General features: G+C 35.8%; 2 long non-coding RNA genes across 2 annotated transcripts; both read right to left on the bottom strand.

The window, feature by feature from the left end:
* Positions 1-3,934: 3,934 nt before the first annotated feature.
* On the bottom strand, positions 3,935-4,622 carry LOC113328568. The gene is made up of 2 exons (XR_003349457.1): positions 4,542-4,622; positions 3,935-4,253 (listed from the first exon to the last, which is right to left on the bottom strand). It is a non-coding gene; the product is annotated as an uncharacterized LOC113328568 (long non-coding RNA).
* A 14,929-nt stretch (positions 4,623-19,551) lies between these two features.
* On the bottom strand, positions 19,552-21,619 carry LOC113328578. The gene is made up of 2 exons (XR_003349461.1): positions 21,165-21,619; positions 19,552-20,412 (listed from the first exon to the last, which is right to left on the bottom strand). It is a non-coding gene; the product is annotated as an uncharacterized LOC113328578 (long non-coding RNA).
* Between the last annotated feature and the right edge of the window lie 509 nt (positions 21,620-22,128).

A 22,128-nucleotide genomic window follows, 5' to 3' on the forward strand; every position in this document is an offset into this window, starting at 1 on the left:
GCCTTTACCCTAAGTTCCCCTATCTGAATATAAAACCCCTCTAACCTGGCTTGGATTAAAAAATGGGACAAACAGGCCCGGCCTGGCCCAATTTACACCCCAACTTGGATGTTATCGGATCACCAGTTAGATAAACCACAATCACATAGCTTGCAGATCTTGGGTTACCACATATTGTCGGTCACTGATGATAAATTTTATGTTATAAAAACATATTTATGTTGGGAAAATTAGTACCCCTAGCGCAGTGGAAAACAGGATCACCAAGGGAAATTGGTGATTTGAACCAAATATGGAAGAAATAATAAGAAATGGACAAAAGATAAAGAATCATACACAACCACAACACAATATATATGTAGTTCACCTTTACAGGCTACGTCCACAGCCAACACCGGAAAAACTTCAATTATAATCAAAGACCATTACATGGTCTTTCCGCAACCCAAGACAAGAACCAAAGAGTTAACAAGACATACCCGAGAACACCATCGAAGAAACCATAGAAACCAATTCTCTAACTATTCCTCGAACCAGCCTCATGTCTTCTCTTCTTGACCTTCTTCATAGCTGCTAGTAACATAAGAGAAATATGGAAACACTAGAAACTTGGTTTAGGGAAAATCCCCAAACCCTAAACACTAGAACACCAAAATCCTCTCTCTACAAGTTTTTCTCTCACACCGATATTGACCTTCACGGTAGCACACGATCGTCCCTACCAAAGAGACCAAAGACCTATGCACAAGGTTTTCCCACTATTCTAGGTTGGATTATCTCTACAACTATAATTCTAATACTTTATATAGAGAAACTAACTTGGCACTTAATAATCCAAACTTTGGGAACAATTTTTTTCCTAACTTAGCCTCTAAGTTCCCCAACTTTAGGAACAACTTTTGCAAAGTAGATTTTAACCAAAACTCTAACTCTCAACCACCGCCCAAATACTACAATTCTCCACCTCGGATGATGCTTTCAAGCATGAGATATTACATGAAATTACCTCCATCTTCCACCATAGTTTTTCACCATCTCTATATAAGAGTAGAATTTCTTTTGAAGCTCAAATCCGAACTTCCATCTTCATAGAACCATCTCTTCGACCAAAACACCATGACATCGATAAAAAATATTCAAACCATATTCTTCATGAAGAATACTTATGAAACTGGCCACGCTTCACAAACACTATGAAATTCTTCTACCACCGTCAACGAATCCTTGCACAGACTCTATCATTGATCACCAAGATAACCATCCAGAAGAATCACCACTAGATCCACCTAACTAGTAAGCTAACAACATATTGAACTCTAACTTAGAAAGGAAAAATTAGCTTCAATATCATACTCCAGCACATGTCATGATTATCGTGTATCTAAAATAAACCATCAGATATCCCCACTGTGATTATCAGGCTTAATCTATTGTGCGATTCCCAAGCCATCACCAATCTGACATACTTTTACCACCATCACACCCAACATACTCGCTCAGAATATATACCGTGTGAATGCCCATATTACCGTGGTACATGCATCCGAGATCGGGCACACTCTTGATATTATTTCGTGCAAGTCATCAAAAATACTTTAACATAGACTTAAGAACATAAATCTATAACATCTCGTGCATAAATTCGAAGTGTTTGCTGGACTTGCTTATACATGATACCTCACAGTCTCATCCTTTCTTCAAACTTTGTAACCCATTCTTTATAGTGTATGATTACTAACACTCTTAAAGAAATATATATGCATTCCACCTCATTCAGCCTTATTCTGCATCCCATACTACATCATAAAACCAAACAAAGAACATATATTTCTACCAAGTTGAACCTCCCCGATTTGTAAATCACATCACAAATCCATCTTTGTGTAAACACCGGTTGAAAGATTATCTTCAAAACATATTTCTCCACCCGAACAATAAATCATCGTTCAATTCCAGGTTCAATCACACCAGCCCGTCCTTGGCTCTGATACAAATTGGTTGGTAAATTGGTACCCCTGGCACAGCGGAAAACAGGATCGCCAAGGGAAATTGGTGATTTGAACCAAATATGGAAGAAATAATAAGAAATAGACATAAGATAAAGAAGCATAAACAACCACAACACAAGATATGTGTGGTTCACCTTTACAGGCTATGTCCACAGCCAATACCAGAAAAATTCAATTATAAACAAAGACCATTACATGGTCTTTCCGCAACCCAAGACAAGAACCAAAGAGTTAACAAGACATACCTGAGAACACAATCGAAGAAACCATAGAAACCAATTCTCTAACCATTACTCGAACCAGCCTCATGTCTTCTCTTCTTGACCTTCTTCATAGATGCTAGCAACAGAGGAGAAACATGGAAAGACTAGAAACTTGGTTTAGGGCAAAGCCCCAAACCCTAAACACTAGAACACCAAAATCCTCTCTCTACCAGTTTTTCTCTCACAACGATATTGACCTTCACGGTAGCACACGATCTTCCCTACCAAAGAGACCAAAGACCTACGCACAAGGTTTTCCCACTCTTCTAGGTTGGATTATCTCTACAACTATAATTCTAATCCTTTATACAGAGAAACTAACTTTTCACTTAATAAGCCAAACTTTGGGAACAATTTTTTTCCTAACTTAGCCTCTAAGTTCGTAAACTTTAGGAACAACTTATGCAAAGTAGATTTTAACCAAAACTCGAACTCTCAACCACCGCCCAAATACTAGAATTCTCCACCTCGGATCATGCTTTCAAGCATGAGATATCACATGAAATTACCTCCATCTTCCACCATAGTTTTTCACCATCTCTATATAAGAGTAGAATTTCTTTTGAAGCTCAAATCCGAACTTCCATCTTCATAGAACCATCTCTTCGACCAAAACACCATGACATCGATAAAAAATATTCAAACCATATTCTTCATGAAGAATACTTATGAAACTGGACACGCTTCACAAACACTATGAAAATCTTCTACCACCATCAACGAATCCTTGCACGGACTCTATCATTGATCACCAAGAGAACCATCCAGAAGAATCACCTCTAGCTCCACCTAACCAGTAAGCTAACAACATATTGAACTCTAACTTAGAAAGGAAAAATTAGCTTCAATATCATACTCCAGCACATGTCATGATTACCGTGTATCTGAAATAAACCATCAGATATCCCCATTGTGATTAACATGCTTAATCTATTGTGTGATTCCCAAGCCATCACCAATCTGACATAATTTTACCACCATCATACCCAACATACTCGCTCAGAATATATACCGTGTGAATGCCCATATTACCGTGGTACATGCATCCGAGATCGGGCACACTCTTGATATTCCGTGCAAGTCATCAAGAATACTTTAACATAGACTTAAGAACATAAATCTATAACATCTCGTGCATAAATTCGAAGTGTTTGCTGGACTTGCTTCTACATGAGACCTCACAGTCCCATCCTTTCACTACACCATATCTAGGTTTTCCTTATGAAGTAAAAGTGTTACTAAAAAATACAAGCTAATTTCCCCAACTAAGAAAAATAGTTACTGGAATGCAGTTATATAATGTGTTAGGAGTTTGTCTAACTCTTTTACTCCATTAGGGAAATTAAATACGCTAACACTTCATTTTCATTACAATATTTATCCTAATTATAGGCATTTTACACTTTATATTTAATTTGTAATGTGGAGATTGTGTTATAATCTTTGCTAACTCTTTGTATAACAGTTCAAGGGGATAATAAAGAGATGACATGTGTCTTATTTTTTCAAAATAGGCTAACGGATTTTTTCCATTAGGAAATTGTTAAAATTTTAATTAAAAAAAGAAACACAATTTCAGGTGATTCCGTCCTGAAATATTAGGTTTCGGTTACCTGAAAATTTAATGTTCCAGTGACCTGAAAATACACAGCAGTTCATATCATGCCAGAATCAAATTCTTCTCAAGTGCAAATTTATAACAAGAATATTGGTGCAACTACAAATTCGTTCATATCCAGTATATTTGAGCCCAAAAGTATCATTTTACATTGGAATCTTTCAAATTAGAAAGCTGAAACACTTGGGAAAATACAACAAAGAGCCTACTTTTAGTAAGAATTGACCTTAATCATAACTATTTCCCTAGCTTCATCAGCAAACATCAATGCATAAACACCAAAGAAAACTCGACCGGTACAGGGTAACCCACTCAAAAAGGTTATTGGAATCTGACCTTGGATGTAAGCTTTCGAGAATCAATCTGCAAAGTATGACATCAAACGTACAAATTAAAATTTGATTGACAAAACAAACAAGTATCAAATTTTGCAACATGAATTTATTTGTCTTGTCATTTAAATAGAGACAATTTGTCACTCCCAATAGTTGAAAGAAAGATTTGCAACAAAATAATATAGTGCTAATGAAATATATTGGTGCCTGCTTCCAGAGAAGGGTCCAATTGATATGATGCATATTACGTGGCGTGTTTTGTGAATTGTATTCTACCAGTAGGATCTTTGATCTAAAAAAAGCAAGTTGAAGTTACCTTCCAAATGAACTCAAAGTCCCATCCACAGGTAAAAGAATTGCTAAAGGATCAAGTCATTCCGCTTCAATTCATCCAAAGTGTGGAGCTTTGGGAGTATCTGCAATGAAATTAAACACAAATAATACAACCATTCCAAATGCTACATCTTACTCTCCAATGGTAAAAATCAAACAAGTACCCATTGGCAATCAGAATTCGATGGACACAATCCATCATCAACAAACACCACAATTAAAGGAACAACGCAAACAGTAGGATCTATTCTAGGATTCCTCCAATCACCTATGTCTTTCCTCGGCAAAACATGTATAATAACACACTATAGGATGAATTACATAAGAACAACAACAACAAAATTGATTCATCCTCCATCATTCATACTAAAGAAGGGCCAATAAGAAACCAACTCAAGAACAATCATCTATGGTTCCAAGAATTAATAGAATGCACTAAAATAGTTACCTTCCTTAATGTGCCAAAGCAACAAAGAGCACCGGGTTTTCCACTAACTACTTCACTAGACTTAATGCTGCTCTTACATCTCTTTTCATTAGCTCTTCATCAACTTGCTCCAAGACTTTCCACTGTAGAACAATAGGTTCGGCAAAATTTACTATTTTCCTATTAATCAGTCAATTTTTCATCAATCAACAAAAGAAATACGTTCAATTTTATCGAATGCACTAAAAATGGTAGATATACCGACCTTTGTTGAATGGTTTCCCATCCAAACACAAACAAAATAATGTAGTAAAGTCTTCTCCATTCTTCTATATAAAACGAAACCAAATCACTAAAATAGGCAAAACATTATCAAGTCTAGGAAGCCATTGATGTTTCACTTTGTTGATTGTGATATTACCTGCTGCTTTTCTTAGTCTTTCTTTTTTTTCCTTGGTGGAATTGTAGATAGGCAACAGTTTACTAACATGTTAGTCATTTACATAAAACTAGATCAGCAGAGATAACATTCATTACACAAATGTCAAGTTTCTTAAACAAAATATTAAGAAGTATAAGAATACACACCAACATTGCAACACAAACTCACTAATATGCTTCCACGCATACTCAACAGATCGTTTCATCTGCTGCCAACAAACGAATTAAAACATACTTCAGTCATAGAAGAACATATCACTTTATACAAATCATACAAACTTTGTAAGAATACTACTTGTGTAATTCTCGCATTAATTTAATGAATCTGTCATCAAAAAACATTCCTAATAATCAAAATAAACCACCTTGTCGAGCACCATTTCTACCCTGTCAAACTTCACTGTTAGGGTTTTTACTTCTATTCATATGCAACATAACAACAACAATAAATCAGCAGAACAATAAACAACAAACTTAAACTGAACAGTCTAAAAACCTTAATGACTGCAATACTGAAAACCCGTGTCTAAACCAGAAAAAATTGGAACACAAATAAACCAACCCAATAACAACAAACCCTTCCTTTGTTCAAAACAACCAACCATATTTATAAACAAAAACCCGTTGAAAATAAATTATATATATCATCTTCACTAACAGAGTCAGAAAATCCAGAAAATCCCCAAATTGAAAAACCCAAGTTTCAGATCGAGTAAAAGAAAAAAATAAAAACCAAAATTGATCATCTATTACAACAAAGAAGATAGACAGCGTTAGGGGTTCATGACAAGACTTGTTCTTGTTCATTAATTATTCCTTTTCCTAAGAAAGATTAAAGAATAAACCATTTTATATCAAAATCAAACAATGTCATCAAAAACAAAAAACAACAAATTAAGATCGGGATTATCCCTTATCTAGTAGATCGAAGAACAATCATTATCACAGAACAGGGTTTTTTTTTTATTTCAGGGAAAATATCAAATTTTTAGGGTTATGAATGTTTCAATTGGAGGCTTTTTTTTCGATTGCAGATAGGTTTTTGATTCACGGATTAAGGATTCAAGGTTTTTGATTCACGGATTCAAGGATTTGTGTTAGGCCTTGATTTGGAAATTTTGTTACGAGAGAGGGTGTTGGTTGAGGCGGAGTTAGAGAGGAAAACAACCGAGAAAGAGAAAGGAAAGAAGAGAAAGAGGAAAGTGAGAGGAGAATTTTTTTTGGTTTTTGTATAAAATTTTGGACGGTGCAGATTGATCCTCAATTCTTCATACGGATTGTGGAGATTTTTGAACGGTGGAAAATTGGTTATGGATTCTCATACGGATTGACACAGGTGTGTTTCTTTTGAACAGAAGTGTGTTTCTTTTGAACCTTCATAAGACCAAAATCCAAATTTCGGTATTTCAGCTTTCATCTTTGGTAGGATTATATATTTTTATATAAGGAACATGTCACGGAAATCTTAGCTTCAAATTAATTGTTGTTTAGATGTTTTATAGAAAAAGGTGACACACAACTGTGTTCTTTTGAACATAAGTGTGTTTCTTTTGAACCTTCATAAGACCAAAATCCAAATTTCGGTATTTCAAAATACTTTCATTTTTGGTAGGATTGTATATTTTTATATAAGGAACACGTCACCGAAATCTTAGCTTGAAATTAATAGTTGTTTAGATGTTTTAGAGAAAAAGGTGACACACAAGTGTGTTCTTTTGAACAAAAGTGTGTTTCTTTTGAACCTTCATAAGACCAAAATCCAAAGTTATGTATTTCGAAATACTCTCATTTTTGGTAGGATTGTATATTTTTATATAAGGAACATGTCACGGAAATCTTAGGCTCAAATTAATCGTCGTTTAGATGTTTTAGAGAAAAAGGTGACACCATGTCAAGATTATGTCATTATAACCATGTCAAAAATATCTGACAAACATTGGTAGGTTTAGTACTTAGGTGTAGATTCCGACATAATATGAGATGAAACTGAGGATAATATGAACAATATTGGTAGGTTTATGATTCTGATGAAGATTCTGAATTATTGGAAGCAGAGATTCCTTTGGAATATTTCCCCAAACCTTAAACAGACCCATATTCGCCAACTTTGAGGCATGAACCTGGATTTGAGATCGAAACCTGGAGGTAAGTGGACTACTATAAGTCGAAAACTTCGTAAGAACAATGAGCCCATATAATATGCCAAACATTAGTAGATTTATGACTCCGATGTAACTAGCAAGGTTTCAATATTAAAAATTAACGCATTCGTTTGAAGATGTATTTTTGACTTACAACGAAATAAATATTGCTCTGGAAAATAATATATACCATATTTTTAAAATCGAACTGAGGATTATCCTGGTGAATATTAAAGATAAGTTTCCATAATCGAACTTACAACAAACAAGATTTCGACATAAGTTGCACATATATAAATTGATAAGTAAATTACGGATCAACTAGGACGACTTTTTAATTCTAACAGGATGTTTAAATTGAACGAGATTAATGAATTAGATGTAAGTCCATGATTGACGAGAAGTTTGAAGATATTGGTAGATATAATCACATATCAATTGTTGAGGTATGAGATCAACTAAATTCTTGCAGACGATTGCGACATATTTAAAAATAATTTGAAGATTGCCATGGTATCTGATGACATAGTTATGATTAATTTGAAGAAATTGGTAAATTACTAAATTTTGAACGATATTGACAAAATTTTGAACGATATTGTCAATTCACTATACACAATTACGAAATTCTTACAAATTAGTTAAAAACCAAAATCTTTTATCTAAATAGTAGATTGCCCTGCTATGGGAATACATAGTTGTCTTAAATTAGGCAAGTGCATACTAAACAAGAAAATGCATATCTGATCGGCAATAAATCATTTGGTATAGTTATAGATAATTTGCATTACAGAAACAGGTTATCGTTCCATATAAACTACACACACAATTTCACACATTTATATAATTTTCACAACAAAGAAAACATTGATGAAAGATGCAAATGAGTGAACCTGGCGTGAATCGAACACGCATTTTCTGCATCGAAGTCAGACATGCTACCATTGCACCAAAGATTCATTAGTATTCAAACACGTATAGTTTAAAGAATTATATGATTATCTTCCGAATTTGTCAACTTCAAACACATTTAATCACTTGGACAGACAACCAAGAACAAAAAAGTCAATCGAACACGCAGTTCCATGAAACCCCTACAAGAAAGTGATTTGCAGTTTAGTCACTCATGGCACATAGTGAGTCAGAAGAGAAATTGGAAAATTGTGAGAGAAAAAACTGAAACGTAACATTCAGCAGCAAGTTTGAGAATTGTTATCCTTTGGACAATATTTTTAACCTTCGGACATATAGAACTTCAAAGTCATATCAACTATTGCACCAGGATTGATGTCGATAACTCATATTTCCCAATAGATAGTTTTGGACCAAATTGACAGGATTCATAAATCCATGATTTTACTAACTGTTGAATAATACTACTAGAGTTAAAGTTCTTAGATGTTGAAAACCCCAAGTACAGATTCCCATGGAGATATTTTCAGCACCAGTATCTCATTCACCCACTCAACGTGCACTAGCACCACTTACTTACTCTCTCACCACCTTTACCACTCTCTCTTTCACTCACTCACCACTAGTACCACTCTCCCCAGGACCAGTGAAACCAAAAGGCTGCAGAGGCCAGAAGGGAAATACAAAACAGTAAAACGATCATTTAGCACAGAGGTCAGAAGGGAATACAAAACATTAAAGCAAGTTCTACAAGAATCTATTGACCTAGACAAATAATAGTCATTAAGTACTATTGCCCAAATAATATCGTCCATCATCATGGATATTAGAATATAAAACCTATGTGCAAGTTTAATGTTTCTAAAAATCACTAGATAATGTTAAACTAAAATGTGCATAGTATAAAGATGATGTCCTTTTCACCTAAATTAATATCACAAGCCAAACAAAGAACTAGAGAAATAATTTGCACCTTTGATTTTTTCAACCTGGATTTGTTCTGCACACCAAGAGTTACCCTGAAACAATATTACTTTCATACAAACAATTAATAAATTTTCATGGTAGCAAACGACCACCAATCAAAACAGAAAAATCTTATCCGGTTAAAAATATGAATCATAACCCAATAATCAAAATTTTCAACCTGGATTTGTTCTGCACACCAAGAGTTACCCTGCTTTGAAGGGAGTCAATGACCTTCTTCGCATCGCGGAAGACATCAATGTCAACAAGATCCTGTAGGAGAATTCCGGTAAGGCCTTATAAGAAAGCTCATAACTAGATAACCGCTCGCGGTGGGAGGCCGACGACAAAAACGAATTTACAAACTTAATACAGGAAAAAAACAATAAAGACTACGATGGATATATTGAATGTCCTGATCAGGCATATTACTGATTTACTTGAGCTTTAGGTCTTCCCAATTCTATTCTTTTCTTTTGCTTCATTTGTCCTCTGGACCGTTCTGTTTGTGCTTAGAAACAGGTAATCGAAAAATAAACTATAGTAGCATGATTTGTGAATCCTAAAAGAGTTTCTACCGATGTTACAATGAATAACAATAACTATAACTAAATGTGAGTCAACATGGAGTCTATCTAGTATCTCACATAGTATTATCTCTTCAATAACTACCTTTCCACTACTACTGGTAACCAAGAAGCCAAAATACCTAGAAATCTAAGAAATATTGTATAATTTTAAGAAACCAACGAACTCACCACAAGAATAAAAACCCTGGATTTTGATCTCCCACTAGTTGGAATCTCTGGGACAATGAAGTCTCTGATCTAATAAGAGTAACCTTAACTAACACACCTAGTGTATTGTGTACCCAAATGTTCATCAAGAAATTCAAAGGAAGCTATAAAGTCTGACCAACTTGTACTTACTGGAGCGGCAAAGTGTGCAAGAACTATTCTCTTGAGTGCCCAATCTCTAGTAACCCTGTCAGTCCGATCCTTACCTGCAAATTTCTACACCCACAAACCAAATGTGTGCATAAATAGGTTAACAAAGTGCATTAGAAATCTGAATGCATGAGATGAAGAAATGGTATACACATTCATAATTTTTATATTACCCTCTCGGGAACTTCACATTTCCCACACACATGCGAAAAAAATAAAAAACCCAATCTCATAAAAACCCGTACTAAACAAACCAAAATTCAATCCCTAGAATAAAAATTGCAACAAGAACTAGTTATGGGAACTTAAATTTAAGTATTTCAGCTCCATTCAAACAATTTAACAAACAATTTGAGCTCAAAACGCTTTTATTTTTTTCTTTTAGATGAAATTACAACTTGAACAATGTTACATAAGAAATTTTTAGTCATGGGTTCTTTTCACAACAGAAAAACTGACTAAAAGAAACCTAAATTGCAATCACCATCTTAAAGAAACAAAAAAAAAGAGGAAGAAAACCAACCTGTAATTGATAACTTTCTAGAAAAATTAGGCAAGATTGTTGAGATTTAATCCTCTAATTCCTTCAACTATCGTGGTTAGATCTCTCTTCAACCTATATAGATCGGTATTTGGGAGACAAAAATTAAACGGATTTGAATTCAACTGATATAAAGGAAGAAAGATGATCGAGAGTTCTTCAGGTGTGTAATGGTTGGAAGAGTTGTGTCGGGTGTGGTTTCGGTCCTTTTAGATTTGGAAAAACAGCAAAGTAAGGTTGCGGTTCCCAATATCTTCAAGTTCCGAGATATAAGTTATTCTATGGTTCTAAAACTTAAATTGGTTCCAAAATGAAGATTTATAAAATCTTAAAATTTATATTTTGCATTTTGCAAATTTTAAAATAAATTATTGTGTTAGCTACGTAAAATTGTGTTACTACTAAAAATGACAAAGAGTTATAAAGATGGGGTGGATTTTGGTATACATAGATTTTGGGTAGGAATATTAGTAATAGTGATTTAGTGTAAAATGTGTTAGGGATGTATAACTAATGATCTCACACTTTCAATAGTTATTTAGTTTTTATGAATTAATTCCAAATTATGGTAACTATTTCTTAATTTGATAACCCTTTGTATGAGTTACTAGATTTATAATGGATCATTTGAGTTACCAAAAAAAATTTAGTTAGGAATCGTATTGTTACAAAAACCCAAATTTCTTGTAGTGTTTCTTCAAACTTTGTAACTCATTCTTTATAATGTATGATTACTAACACTCTTAAAGAAGTATATATGCATTCTACCTCATTCAGCCTTATTCTGCATCCCACACTACATCATAAAACCAAACAGAGAACATATACTTCTACCAAGTTGAACCTCCCCGATTTGTAAATCACATCACAAATCCATCTTTGTGTAAACACCGGTTGAAAGATTATCTTCAAAACATATTTCTCCACCCGAACAATAAATCATCGTTCAATTCCAGGTTCAGTTACAACAGCCCGTCCTTGGCTCTGATACCAATTGTTGCGTAAATTGGTACCCCTAGCGCAGCGGAAAACAGGATCACCAAGGGAAATTGGTGATTTGAACCAAATACGGAAGAACTTTTTTTTTTAAAGAAATAGACAGAAGATAAAGAAGCACACACAACCACAACACAAGATATATGTGGTTCACCTTACAGGCTACATCCACGACCAACACCAGAAAAACTTCAATTATAATCAAAGACCATTACATGCTCTTTCCGCAACCCAAGACAAGAACCAAAGAGTTAACAAGACATACCCGAAATACCATCGGAGAAACCATAGAAACCAATTCACTAACCATTCCTCGATCCAGCCTCATTTCTTCTCTTCTTCACCTTCTTCATAGCTGCTAGTAACAGAGGAAAAACATGGAAACATTAGAAACTTGGTTTAGGGAAAAGCCCCAAACCCTAAACACTAGAACACCAAAATCCTCTCTCTACAAGGTTTTCTCTCACACCGATATTGACCTTCACGGTAGCACACGATCCTCCCAACCAAAGAGACCAAAAACCTAAGCACAAGGTTTTCCCACTCTTGTAGGTTGGATTATCTCTACAACTCTAATTCTTATCCTTTATATAGAAAAACTAACTTGGCACTTAAGAAGCCAAGCTTTGGGAACAATTTTTTCCTACCTTAACCTGTAAGTTCCTAAACTTTAGGATCAACTTATGCAAAGTAGAGTTTAACCAGATCTCTAACTCTCAACCACCGCCCAAATACTACAATTTAAAACCACGATGGCAAATTCAATCTCTTTTTTCTTAGAATATAAAAGCTGATTGTATGAAGATATCATTCTGTCTATAATGGGATTCAATGTGTTTGGGGATGTGCCACAAATATACCGGTGGGACATGAGAATTGATTTCGAGTCACATTGACAGGTTTCATTACAGTGTGCATTGTATTAAAAAAATAAAATTACTGGCACAAGAACATGTGCAAATGCGCTCAACCGTCAAACGGGTTGTAAAATGATATAAATACACACTATACCATTTTTGATTTTTTCTCAGCCTGGACTAATAACCTTGGCCCAGCATAATATTTCATATTTTAGGCTGTGGGACTGTGACGACTACCTGGACTAAAGCCCGGGTTAGCCCAACTTTAGGTCCGTCAGTGATACCACTATAAAAATATGTGAATTCAACTAATTTTTCTAACTACCAATTGAATCCACTCGTGAAATTATCTTCTCTTCTTTAAACAAAACTTCGTTTGCAACAAAAAAAACCACCTTCTTCTGCAACGTCCTAAGATGTGGATAATGGGAGAGGGCTGGAAAATGATAGGAACAAGTCCTGGTTCTCTACACAATGATGGAACGGTTCTTCTTTTCTACACAAACTTGTAGACAAGTACTAACTATATGCAGCGTATACTTCGTTTAAAGGGAGCATTATTTATCCCCTGTCCTGTATTATAAAAAACTTAACTAGTACATAATTAACAAGTTTTAATTAAACTTAAGTAGTGCTTTCTTGATTAATCTTTGGATGTGGTATTGTAGAATAGAATCTTGCTTAATTTTGATGGCTTCGGACTTATCCAAGTTTGATAACTGTAATTAGTGAATGCTTGGCCTTTTCTTCTATTTTCACTAGTCACTGGCGTGTGATAAATATTCAATGCCAAACTCCATATCACTGAAGACTACCTGGGATGGAAACTAACGCGCCACGCCCTTGGGGAATTTGGTGACAGCTTTTGTCAATGTTGTATTAAATTTTGAACAACTCTTAAGTTATTTTGGTCGCTTAGAATTTTGCATGATAAATTGTGGATCATATTAATAGATAACTATAAGTTATGATTTTAGAGATTTCTCCATGGAGGGAGAAGTGTTTAAAGCGCTAGGGTTACGATGTGGTCGGGTCCTTTTACTTACACGTAATGAAAAATTAGTTTTAACTAAAACCATATGCTACTTTTTCTCCTAAAAGTGTTAAAACTATATTTGTCATAGGAACTATTCCCTCTAAATTACCTGAAAAGCAAAAAAGCTAAAACTTTTCGAGATGTGGCAAAAAAAGAAAAGGGGCCACATGCTTCTACGATGTGGCCCGACCACATCGTAGCTGCTCCGTGTTTAAAGTGGGAGTAGAGAGGCCTCGGTGGATATTGATCATTATGGGCTTGGGCTCAAGTGAGAACGCGACATGTTAGTTAGGCAGTTGCACAACAGGAAGTGGTGGTCGGTACCGGAAGACGTTGGATAACACTCGATGTGGCAGAAACATTTTATGGATTTCTGCTGTTAATAAGCCTTAAACAACTTTCTTCTCGTACCTTGCTTAATTTGGTTCCATGTTGTCACAAGGATGTCAATAAATAGACAAAAGCTGTAGTTACACTCACAAGGATGTCAACAGGAACAACTTATGGGAAGAGCTTGAAAAGGATAATCACATTGTTCAATGGCTTAATTCTGCACCCTCATCCAATCCATCAGTCCACGAAATGGATAGGCTAATTATAATTTGTTGGTTCGATCACAAATGCAATGTGAAAAGACTGGCGTCCAAGGTTTCAAACTTATTCAAGTTTGGTTTTTGCGAATGATTTGATGTTTGCCTTTTTCTACAATTTTATGATTTCCTAAAATTCATGAGCTATCATCACCTCTCTATTTTCTTACAACAAAAGCTAATTTTATGAAATATTTAGGCAAATTGGATATGATGTTTTTATCAACACTACTCCGGTGAAGTGTCTCATTTTTCATGATGCTAATTTCTTGTAGAATTTTCCAATCGTAGTGTCCCAGATTGCCACGCTTCGGATAGCTAGGAGCTCCTACTGGCGTTCCCAGGTAGGCTGCCAACGGATATCCGATTGCTCGGAAACGAACCAGACGCGGGTGTGTCGGGTACGGTTCCGGGTCCCACGATTGGAACTGTCAGCAAAATCATTACCCAACGGGTAAGATCCGTTAGGAACCGATAAGTTTCGGCTCCAAACGAGTATTACCCGGCGGGTATCCGAATATTTATGTTTTACTTGTTAATTTTAAATAAATAGAAAGATTTCGTATAATTTGACTCAATTTTTTTTCATTTATCCTTCATATTTTTTTTTGAAGCATGATATTAATAAAAGGAGTTAGATTACAATTTGTCTTGGGTATGTGGTACCCACGGAATCATAAAATAGAATTTGATTAATAAAAGATGAGATTGCCTGGTCCCAAATTTTAGTTGATAAATTCCATGTTTGACTTCCATCTGTTGCATGATTGGCTAGTCTGTCTGCGGCTTGATTTCCTTCCCTGTAGTTGTGTTGAATAGCAGCCTGTGGGGTTTGTCGAAATATGAATTTTATTTCCTCTATCATTCCCGATATGTGCCAAGGTGGTGGGGCAGAGGAGGTGACGAATCGTAGAAGGTTCTTTGAATCGGTTTCAAAGAGAACTCTTGACCATTGTCTTTCCACTGCTGTTCTTGATGCCAATAGCAAAGCCCAGGTTTCTGCAGTTAAGGAAGTCGTGATTCCTAGTGGTTGAGATAGAGCCATTAAAGTTCGTACATCAGAATCTCTGCATACGAATCCTGCTCCCGCAAATCCTGGGTGACCTCTGGCTACTCCATCTGTGTTAATTTTAATCCAATTGATGTGCGGGATGGACCATCCTACCAATATTGTTGATATCCTTTTGTCTATGGTTGGGTGGTTAAATAATGGTGCATCTCCTGGTACGATTGGTGGTGAAGAGTGCAATGCTCCAAAATTCTTGTTGCAGTTTTTGTGCTCATGCTAGGATTTCTTCCGAAGTTGTTTGCTTTCGTTGGTATATTAGGTTATTCCTGGCTAGCCATAAGCTCCAGAAAAGAAAAAAAGAGGAGATTATAGAAGTTGATGCCGGTTGTTGCATGATTTGTGAAATGGTTGACTGAGGCGTAACGGTGAAGGTTGGGTGGGGAGGGTTGGAGTTTAATGTAATGGATAGTTGAGTGAGTAATGTGTTACAGGCGGTAGTTGCCCTTGGACAGTGAATTAGTAGGTGACTTGCTAGTTCTGGGTCAGTGTTGCATCTGGGACAAATGTCTGAGTTAGTCAAATGGATGTGATGTAAGAGTGAGAAGGTTGGTAATACTTCATTAATGGCTTTCCACAAGAAAAGCCGAATTTTTGGTGGACATGGTAAAGTCCATAAGAATTTGGTGGGTGGTAGAGGAGTGTGAGTTGGTTGATTTTGGGTTAGACATTTGTATCCTGATGAGGTAGTGTAGTTTCCATATTTAGAGTGTGGCCAGATAATTTTGTCTTGAGGGTTATTTTTGGGAAGGTGGATGTTCATGATATTTTGGGTTATGGAATTGGGAAGAGAGTTTAATTTTTCATGATTCAAGGAGTGGGAGATTGGGTCGATGATATCTGCTACCATTCGGATTGGGTAGTATTGTGATATGTTTGGGTTTGTTGAGTGTGGAATTCAATTGGCTACTATGGGAGTTGATAATCCGTTTCCAATACGATGGAAAATCAAGTGTTGTATGGTAGGGACAATTGATGCCAGTTGTCTCCATTGAGGACTGGAGGAGGAGGGTATTGAGTTGATGCCCTGAAGAATTGGTTGTTGATTGAAATATTTTGCACTGAAGAGGCTTCCGCAAATAGAGTTAGGTTGTTCATGTAAATTCCATATTCTCTTCATGAGAAGTGCCTTATTGTGATCACTGCTCTTCCTTATTCCTAATCCTCCTTCGAATATTGGTTTTGTTACTTTATCCCATCTTATAGGGTGAAGAATTTTAATTGTTGAGTCATGTCTCCAAAAACAATTCCTGGTGATACGATCTATTTGTTTATTAATATTGTTTGGTAGATTTTGTGTTTGCATAATGTGATTTGTGGTGGGAATTAGGGAGGTTTTGATGAGAGTGAGTCTTCCGGCTGGAGTTAAGCATTTTGTCATCCATCCTTTGGCTTTTTGGGCTAGTCTTTGTAGGAGGGGAGCGAAGGTTTGATTGGATAGTCTTACTTGTTTGAATTGGACTCCTAAATAGATTGGAGGTTTTGAGGTAGCCGACATATTAAAGAACTGTTGAAGGTCGTTTATCTTGATCGGGTCTAGTTCTGGGTGATGGATGATTACTGATTTGAAAGTATTAATTATCTATCCCGTAGATGTGCTATAAGAGTGTAGTATGGTTTTAAGGTGATGGTTCTGATCTGAAGCTTTATAAGTGATTAGATGATCATCCGTGTAAATTAATGAAGAATGGATGGTGTTTTTTTCGATATGTCAAGTCCCCGAACTAAATTTTGGTTTTGCATGTTTCCTAGATTTGTAGATAGGATTCAGCAAATATAATGAAAAGATAGGAAGATAGTAGGTCTCCTTGTCTGATACCTCTAGTTGGGGTGATGTAGCCATGGGGTGTACCATTGATTTTGATTGAATATGTAACTGTTGTGACATATAACATAATATAGTCTATAAAGGCTGATGGAAATCCAAGTTTTGCAAAGGAGGTTTTGATGAATCCCCAATCTAAGCTATCATAGGCTTTCTGGATATCTAGTTTGAGAGCTATTTTTGGATCTTTGGTACGGTTAGAGGTTTTGATATGGTGGAAGAGTTCTCCAGCAATTGCTATGTTATCGCGTATTGATCTTTGTAGAAAAAAAGCACTTTGGAAATGGCTTATTAAAAATGTGAGAAGGGGTCTAATTCGGTTGACTAGAATTTTTGAAATGATTTTATAAATGACGTTACAGAGTCCTATAGGTCTAAACTGAGATGGTTTCGATGGATGGTCAATATTAGGTATTAGAGTTGTGTTTGTGTGATTCATGATAGGATGGATATTTAGGTTACTAAAAAAACTTTGAACCATTGCTATCAATTGTTGGTGAGTTGTTTCCCAGAAAACTTTAAAAACTTACTTGTGTAGCCATCTGAACCTAGAGCGCTTTCTGAATTTATGGAGAAGAGGGCTTGTTTGATTTCCGTTGTAGTTACTTCCTTTGTGAGTAGGTCTGATTGTCTTGGAGTTAATCTTGGTCTGATATTTGTAAAAAGATCTTCATTAATCACTGTTGGTGGGGCTGTATATTGTTGAGTGAAGTGATCTAGAATGAGTTGAACAACGTCTTCCTTCTTGTATATCCAGTTGTTTTGTGGATCTTGCAATTGTTTTATATTGTTACAGGCTCTGTGGATGGTAGCTTAATTTAGTATGGAAAAAGGTTGTGTTGAGATCCCCCGATTATAACCATTGAATTATAGATCTTTGTTGCCAGTACGTCGCATGACATTGTAAAGTTCTACATGGTCTTTTCTTAGCTATTTCTCTTGTTGTAGCCAGAAATCCAAGTCGGTGCCTAATTGGGTTGCACATTGATGTTGTGCTTGTTTTATCTTGGCTATTGATTTCTTGATCATAGTTGGTAGGTGGCCAAAGGTTTCTTTGTTCCATTCTAAGAGGGTTTGTCCGGTTGTTATGAGTTTTAGTTGGAGGTCGAGGGTAGGTTCACTATCTTGTTGTTGCTCCCAGGCTGATTCGACTATTGCTTGAGTTCGGGATGAGAGAGCCATAAGTGTTCAAATTTATAGTTTTTCGTGCCTTGCCAATCCATTGCTTTCTTTTGTAGTAGTATTGGTGCGTGATCAGATGCTATTCTTGGAAGATGAGTGACTGCTGCGTATAGATTCGCCGTTCACCAAATTTGGGTTGCTAAAGCTCTATCTAATCTTTCTAGAATATTATCTTGCCCCATTTGGTTGTTTGTCCAGATGTAGGGGTCTCCACAGAATCCCAAATCTATAAAACCCATTTGATCCATGAGAGTGAGTAGACGTTGAGATTGAGCATATGCTACTTGCCGCCCTCCTTTTTTTCCCGATTGATCTAGGACGTCGTTGAAGTCTCCTAGCAACAACCAAGGAATGGAAGGATTGATGGTGCTAAAAATTGTTGGAAACTCCTGCCATAGATTTTTCCTTGTATCCGGATGTGGTGGTCCATAGATACCCGTAGGGGTGGTGGTGTAACTATTGTAATTTTGAGAGTGGAATGGAATTTGAATATTTAGGTTATCTTCCCACATAAGACATAGTCCACCTCGTCTTCCAATTTTTGGGACACTGAAGTAATTATTGAACTGAAGGGTTTGTAATAATCTTTTCATGTGTTGGTCATTAGCTAATGTTTCAGAAAGAAACAAGATGCTAGGTTTGTGAAGAGAGACTAACCCTTTTAAATGGTGAATCGAATATGAGAGGTTTATGCCTTCCAAGCTAGAATATTCATTATGCAGATGAAGCAACCTAGTTTAAAAGGACTTACACCCAAAAAAGGATAAAAGGGAGGATAAGAGGGCAAGAGTGAATAAGCTTACACCCAAAAAAGACTCTGTACCACCAGAGAGGTTAGTTCACACTCAGAAAGCAGTCAGATAAAAAACTAGCAAAATAAGGCCAAAGCTGTCAGTTGGTAAGTGAAAAACCAGACAAAAGAAAATCCAAAGAAATAAATGTATGCAGTTGTAAGCTTGAAATTTGAGTAAAAAACAGAAATGAGTGAACTACTATATTTTAACCAAAACTATGCTAAAAAAGGACTATCCCAAAAGTACTCTGTGGTACAGAGAGGACTCAATACACACAATATAATATAAGATTTACATAAAACACTTTTAGGGTTTATACAAGACTAGTACACACTGATGTCTTATACTACTTATGTAACTACTGGAAAGAAAAGAGAGTCTAGTAAGAATCTAATCTAATATGTCTAGGTCTAAGTTTACAGAGTACACACTGCAGCAAAGACACCTAAGATGCAGATATGACAGAAATTAAAACAAGACGATTAATATACTAACTTTACCGGAGTTTAACTAAAATTTGTTAACAAAAATAAATTGACTTAACCTGCAGAGGTGAGAATTGTAACCAAAATAACCTGCAGGGTAAAAATTGTAGACAAAATTGTCATACACTAAAAGAACATTTAAGACACTTAACTTGGTCACACTACAAGGAAAAAGGAGTAGAAATCACTAATTAAGGTGGAACTCCACCGGCCCCAAAGATGCTGCGTCAATATTTGTAAACAGAGTGTGAAGTTCCGGGATGAATGGCATGTCAGCACATTTGAAACTTAGATTGCTGATTCAGTAAAGTTTTTGTTTGTGTTGCTGCTGCTGAGATTGCTGGTGTTCAAAGCATTGGTGCTTGAGTGTTCCATTTTTCACTTTTGAGTCCTCAGGATTGACTCTTATGTCCAGGTCTTGCAATTATGTTTTGGAGGGCTTGAAAAAGAGTCTGAAACTAACTCAAAATCTTCCTCAAAATCAGTCTTCAATTAAGTGACCCCATCTGTTGCAGTAGTTGTATAGAAGTCTATGTAGCTTATGTAGTTGGAAAGCACCCAATTGATATTATTGTAACTGTTTTGGGCTAGGGAACCATAAATTATAGGTTGAGCGAGATTTAATCCAATCTAATACTCATGTTGCTGTAACGATTATGAGATGGAGTGAGGTTAATGAATGCAATAAACTCTCCTATTTATGAAGTATTATTGAGTTGATTGAATTGAGAATGTTCAGGATATGCAACAAGTTATAAAATCCTCACAGATGATAGAAATCAAAGGATGCAACATGATAGAAAATCACCATATACGATTCTAGTCCCCTGCTCAAGAACTCTTAACATATCATGAAGATATTCAAACTTAGAGATATAATACACTTACCAAATTGACTAAAAGATAACTCTTCTTCAAAAACCATCTATAACTTAAGGAAAATCTAAGAAAAAGGAATTAAACAAACTGGTTTACAAACCACCAACAAGCATAAGCTTCCATTGCCTAACAGGATTAACATTGAACCTAAACTGGTTATCAGAACTTCTAAAGGTTTTATCTCTTTGCCAACTAGAAGACAAGGCACAACAGGGTTAGCTACAATAGCAGGACAAACAAAAGCAAACAGAGATACAGCGAACAAGAGACAACTAAAGCAGGGTATAGAGATATACGGGGATGTGAAAATGCATAATGAAGATCGGATTGAGCCTAATTTTTTGATAAAGGCACAAAAATTAAGAAAGGCATAACGATTACAGTCAAGGAAAAACTAAGACTTGGTTGAGATATGCATAACAAACTCAGAAAACAAGGAATTATGGATGATTGAGTATAATCATAAGGTTACAGCAGCAGGTAAAATCCGATTAGCTCATAGTTACAGCGATTGATACCTTGGAATTGGGTTCTTCAAACCGGCTTGAACAAACGATTTGAGGAAGAAATCTATTGATGCATAAACAAATTTGATTGCTTTGAGGAGGTACAACTTCATAGATTCATGAGGAGGTGTTTTTCTTCAATCTATTAACTTGATTTGGATCGGGGGATCTCGAAATCCTGGTCTTCTGGTTTGAACAATAGCTTGTTCTGGGTCATGGAAAGTCATCGATTCAGGCGATAACAACAACAAATCTTCAGTAACATCTTCGATTTTAACCAGCCATTCATCCGATCAACACTCGTAAACTACTATGATGATTACATCTTATTTGGGGCCGGAGGATGTGAGGATTAGCTAATTATTGGAGGTGAAATCATGGCCGATTTTTGATTGGCACTAGGGTTTGCAGAAAAAACCCCAAAAAGCGAGTTTTTCTCTCTCCTAAGAGAGTTTTGGGTACCAGTATTCTCCTTATATTCTTATGTTCAATATAACTTAGGTTTTTATTAAATATTACTCAATAGGATCGGACAAAACTTTGATTGATAATCTAGCAACAAGCTGAGCACCAACACCTTTCTGAACAACACGTAATCCATAGAAAAGAAATTAAAACATTTACCTAGATATAATAATAATTTTATATAAAAAATTATTAAATTCATATAAAAGTAAATTATTAAAATATTTAATTGATTTTTAAGGACCCGATAAATACCGGACTCGACACGTAATTAGTCTTTTTATCGGGTACGGTTCCGGATCCATCTATTTAGGAAACGAACCCAGAACCATTAGGACCCGGAACCGAATAAAAATATCGGTTCCGATTCTGGGTAGCACGCTACCCGGACCTGATGAGCCCGTTGGCACCCTTATTCCCAGGAACTTGAGGATATTTTTTTTTTTAACATTGCAGCTGAGAGTTTCAATTATGTCTTGGACTTTGTTTTCTGCTACCACATTAATGACAT

The sequence above is a fragment of the Papaver somniferum genome, unplaced genomic scaffold, assembly GCF_003573695.1.
Source record: "Papaver somniferum cultivar HN1 unplaced genomic scaffold, ASM357369v1 unplaced-scaffold_11, whole genome shotgun sequence".
NCBI classification, from domain to species: Eukaryota; Viridiplantae; Streptophyta; class Magnoliopsida; order Ranunculales; family Papaveraceae; genus Papaver; species Papaver somniferum.